The following is a 5,450-nucleotide window of genomic DNA, read 5'->3' on the forward strand; positions in this document are numbered from 1 at the left end:
ATTGCCTATTGCTCATGTTTGATCTATTCTTACTGTACAACCGCCTTGAGTGAATCCTTCAAAAAGGCAATAAATCCTAATAAATAAATAAATGATTCTAGGTTTTTTAATGGCATTTTTGAGTCAAAATTTCTTGATTTCTACACAAGTATATACAGTGTGCTTTAGTGATCGTGGAGACTAGGGCAGGTGCCACTATAAATGGTGCCCAGGTGACCAGTGATCCCCTTGATTTCATGGGCAGGGCATGAGACCCTTTCCAATACAAGGCTGATTGTGGGGTAGGAGTCCTATTTCTATGCTGTCTCAGGACCAGGCATTTCCATTCCATGGTGAGTACCAAATCCCCTTTCTATCTCCTAGGACTCCTCAGAAAGTATGGAATCAAAACAACAGCCTAGCCATATATATCATACCCTAAAGGGCTACTGCTCAAACATTCATGCCCATCTCCCATCCATTACGTAGTCCACTGCAATTCTTCTCCATATACTAAAAGGCTCCAAATCTTTTAAGGCCTGAATCTCAAGTGGTGCAAAGTTGTCAATGTGAACATTAATAAACATAGTCTAACTCGGCTATCACTTGCTGGAAAGGTGGCCCAGAGACAGTCATCCCAATGGTGCAACACATTTACACTTGACCCAAAAAAGAGAGCGAAGAAACCAAGCGTCATGGGCATTTCAGGGGCATGGTTTTGAGTTACGTGCACAACTATAGAATATGTGTGCTCTGCGTGTAAATTTAGGCATAGGCATTTGCACCACGTTTTCATTAGTGCAAATGTTAGCCTCCTAAATTTATGCATGACCTCTTAATAAGCGTTATTCTATAAACTGTGCCGAACTTTAGGTGTGGCTTATAGTGCCATTTATAGAATTCACCCCTAAATTTCATCCGCCAGTTGGATGTCCAGTCTTCCAATTTCCTTAGGTCCTTCTACAATATTTCACAGTCCATGTGTTTTTAACAACTTTGAATAGTTTTGTGTCATCTGCAAATTGAATCATCTCACTTGTTGTTATGATTTCCAGATCATTTATAATATATTAATAGCACTGGTCCCAGTACATATCCCTGTGATACTCCACTATTTACTCTCCTCCATTAAGAAAAATGGCCATTTAACCCTATCCTCTGTTTTCTGTCTAATAACCAATTCCTAATCAACAACATAACAATTGCCTCCTATCCCATGTCTCTTTAATTTTCTCAGGAGTCTCATCAGGAACTTTGTCAAAAGCTTTCTGAAAATCTAAATACATCAACCAGCTCACCTTTACTGACATTATTCACCGGAGTCAAAGATATGAAGCAAACTGGTGAGGCAAGACTTCCCCTGGCTGAATACATGCTGACTCTATCCATTAAACATGTTTATCTATGTGTTCCATAATTTTATTTTTATTTTTAGTTTTTACATTTGTATCCCCACATTTTCCCACCTATTTGTAGGCTCAATGTGGCTTACATAGTACCGGAGAGGCCTTTGCAGGCTCCGGTGTGAACAAATACAGGGTGATGTTGTGGTAAAATCAAGTTCATGTGGCACAGACACATTAGGGAATCAGAGAACGAAAGAGTTGTGTTATGTCCATTACGTGCTTTAGTTTGGTTGTGTGTGCAGAGATTAGGCATTTAAGTTGGATTGGTAGGGTATGCCTTTTTAAACAGGTTGGTTTTAGTGATTTCTGGAAGTTTAGGTGGTCGTAAGTCGTTTTCAAGGCTTTTGGTAATGCTTTCCACAGTTGTGTGCTTATATAGGAAAAACTAGATGCGTAATTTGTTTTGTATTTAAGTCCTTTGCAGCTTGGGTAGTGCAGCTTTAGATAAGATCGTGCTGATTCGGATGTATTTCTAATTGGTAAGTCGATCAAATCTGTCATGTAACTCGGGGCTTCTCCGTAGATGATTTTGTGAACCAGGGTGCAGATTTTGAAGGCGATGTGTTCTTTGGGAGCCAGTGTATCTTTTGTGGAGGGGTTTTGCACTTTCAAATCACGTTTTACCAAATATAAGCCTAGCTGCCGTGTTATTTATTAGGATTTATTTACTACCTTTTTGAAGGACTTCACTCAAGGTGGTGTACAATAAGAATAAATCAAACATGAGCAATATAAGTACATAAGTATATAAGTACACAAGTAATGCCACACTGGGAAAAAGGAGAACCAAGGGTCCATCGAGCCCAGCATCCTGTCCACGACAGTGGCCAATCCAGGCCAAGGGCACCTGGCGAGCTTCCCAAACGTACAAACATTCTATACATGTTATTCCTGGAATTGTGGTTTAAGGATTTGTTCTCTAGAAAACAGTTCTAACCCCTTTTAAAACTCTGCTAAGTATAATAGTTTCAACTATTTTGCCTGACACCGATGTCAGGTTTACCATAAGTACATAAGTAATGCCATACCGGGAAAAGACCAAGGGTCCATCAAGCCCAGCATCTTGTCCACGACAGTGGCCACTCCAGGCCAAGGGCACCTGGCAAGCTTCCCAAACGTACAAACATTCTATACATGTCATTCCTGGGATTTTGGATTTTTCCAAGTCCATTTAGTAGCGGTTTATGGACTTGTCCTTTAGGAAACCGTCCAACCCCTTTTTAAACTCTGCTAAGCTAACCGCCTTCACCACCAATCTGTATTTTCACATATCACTTCTGGAATCCTTTTTAAATGATCATTATTTATTTTATTATTTAGATTTTGCTCACACCTTTTTCAGTAGTAGCTCAAGGTGAGTTACATTCAGGTACGCTGGATAGTTCTCTGTCCCAGGAGGGCTCACAATCTAAGCTTGTACCTGAGGCAATGGAGGGTTAAGTGACTTGCCCAAGATCACAAGGAGCAGCAGTGGGGTTTGAACCGGCCACCTTTGGATTGTAAGACCAGTGATCTAACCACTAGGCCACTCCTCCACTCATGTATATCAGGGACATAAAAGAAAGTGGTGCTGTACGGTTTGTCTCCTGAAGAAGCAGCAGTGAAACGGAGGCGCTCTGTTGAGCAAACCAACATTAAGAGCACGTCAATAAACTCAAATGACTTTGGTGTTCTTATGAAATAACTTAAGAATTATATATGAATGTCTTCGAATGACATGCAGCAATAAACAATAAATAAGATAAAGAAAAAATAACACAGGAGGTTCTTAGGCTGATGAGGAAGTTTGCCTGGCAAACTGAAATAGTAGAAAAAACAGCCGAGCATCTGAAGCCTTTTCCTCCTTATAATAATGAAGAATGAATGACAAGTAATGTTGAAGAGAGGCAGAAGAAACTTGTTTGATTTGAAGTTGGAAGGTTTCTATAGACAAGTTTACTGCCAGATTATTGAAATAATAGTGTCTTGATTAATCAATATAATCAACAGGATGAATCTGCCTTACTTATCTTGCACTCACTCTATAGCTTGCAACTAGGTGGTCAAATTATGAGAGATTACAATGGCACACCATTAGTCTTTCTACCATCCCTGTTTCGTGTACAGTAAACACAGGGATAGTCTCTATGAACTAAGAGGTGCCCACCTGCATGTGACAGGTGAGTTTCCGGCAAAACTCCTATCCCTGTGCTTAATCTTGACTCCATGAAATGGAGTTAGAGCTTCTGGGGGTTATTTAAACCTCTTACATTCATATATGTAAAAATAATCCTAACCAGCAGTACTTACACACAGATTTACATTTGCACCCAAACCACACAAATACTTCCACTCTCCCTCAAGCCATTTCTTGTAGCATCTCAAATCCAATTCTATCCTAGTCTGCCTATAGGCCTCTATAGATGTCTTTTCCACACCTCTCACCCCCTCTTTCCCTCCACTCTATCCTTATTCAATGTTCAACTAAGGGTCTGTACGCTACCTACACAGGCCTTGTAGTAAGCAGATGTCCCTTGGCCACAGCCTCCAATGCCTCAAACTATCACAACACTTAACCTAGCATTCCCAGTTCCCCACCTACTCCCCACCCTGTCCAAAATCAATAAAAACTCAGGGGATATGGTGTGTATAAGAATAATAAATTGATATTGATAAATCTATACTATACAAAAAGACATTAACTAATGTCAGGGCTAACATTACAGAATGAACTTTTGTTAGAGTTTCTTTGGTTAGAGTCTGCAGATTATCCACCACAAGGAAGTATACCTTAAAAGGTTTTTGTGCCATCACTTTGAAAATCACAGGAAATAAGGAACCAAAATTTGTTCAGCAAGAGGTTTATAACTTGGCTTTTCCCACTGGACTGGATTCTGTGGATTACTGATTTTTTGCATGAGCGCAGCTTCTATGGACCGTCATGTGGGTCTTCAGTGATAGGTGGATCTTGTTATTTAACATTTAGTCTGTTGGACATATTTTTTTTTATTATTGTATCATACCTTGAATTCATATAGAGAAAAATGGGGTTATAATGCCTCTTAAATAATTATATTTCTGGAGCTGCACACAAAGTGTTTAATGTTATTATAATAAGGTAACTTTTTTTTAATTATCTTTTCACATTACATTATCAAGAATTAAACGATCAAAAACAGTATCTAGAAAGAAAAAAGATTACAAGAACTCATTCACTTTATCTAACTAATGATACTCAAGTCCACATAATAATGGATTCCAAGATAATCATATTGAGGAGAAAATAAAGGCATGAATTCAAGGTATATGCACCTATGACTAAGGACAAACAAAATATTTATATTAAGCTGTTTCAACCCGTTTCGAGGCAACAAATGATGTCAAATGTAAAGGTTCCATAAAACATATTTAAGTGAATTGTATCAATGATACATTTACAAGGTATCTCAAATGGAATGCATCTCCCATTTGGAGAACAGCCGGTTTCAGTAACAAAAATTGTTTCCCGCCTCTTCTGGGTCTCTCGTGAAACGTAAGGAAATAAGTTAATTTTCATACCCAAGAACAATTTGTCCTTGTTTTTGAAAAACATCTTTAAAAGCCACTGCTTATCAGGCAGCAAAGCCACAGTGGCTACCAGTGTTGCCGATTTAGCTTGTTCTGTTTCAGAGGTTTCCAGTAGAGCAGTCACATTTAAGTCATTTTGTTCTTCTTTTTGAGGAATATAATATGCCTGAGTGAATGGTGGCACAGCCGATTCAGGGACCTCCCATAATTTCAATAAGATATCTCTTTAACATTTCAATTGGCTGTATCATTTTACTTTTGGGAAATTCAAGAATCTTAAATTGTGATTTCTCATATAAGATAACATTTTAATACGGTTTGAAGTTTTAATGTCAAACCTAGGTTTTGCTAGTGCAATATATCATGACTCAGACAACACACTGCCAATTTTGATTCACCAGCAGCCAGGAATATATTGCAAACTGACAAACATTGTAAGCTCTTAACCACAGTTAATAGCATCAAATTGCAGAAACTACAGAAGTATAACTGACCAAGCTCATAGTACATACCTGCACC

This window comes from Microcaecilia unicolor, unplaced genomic scaffold (genome assembly GCF_901765095.1).
Source record: "Microcaecilia unicolor unplaced genomic scaffold, aMicUni1.1, whole genome shotgun sequence".
NCBI classification, from domain to species: Eukaryota; Metazoa; Chordata; class Amphibia; order Gymnophiona; family Siphonopidae; genus Microcaecilia; species Microcaecilia unicolor.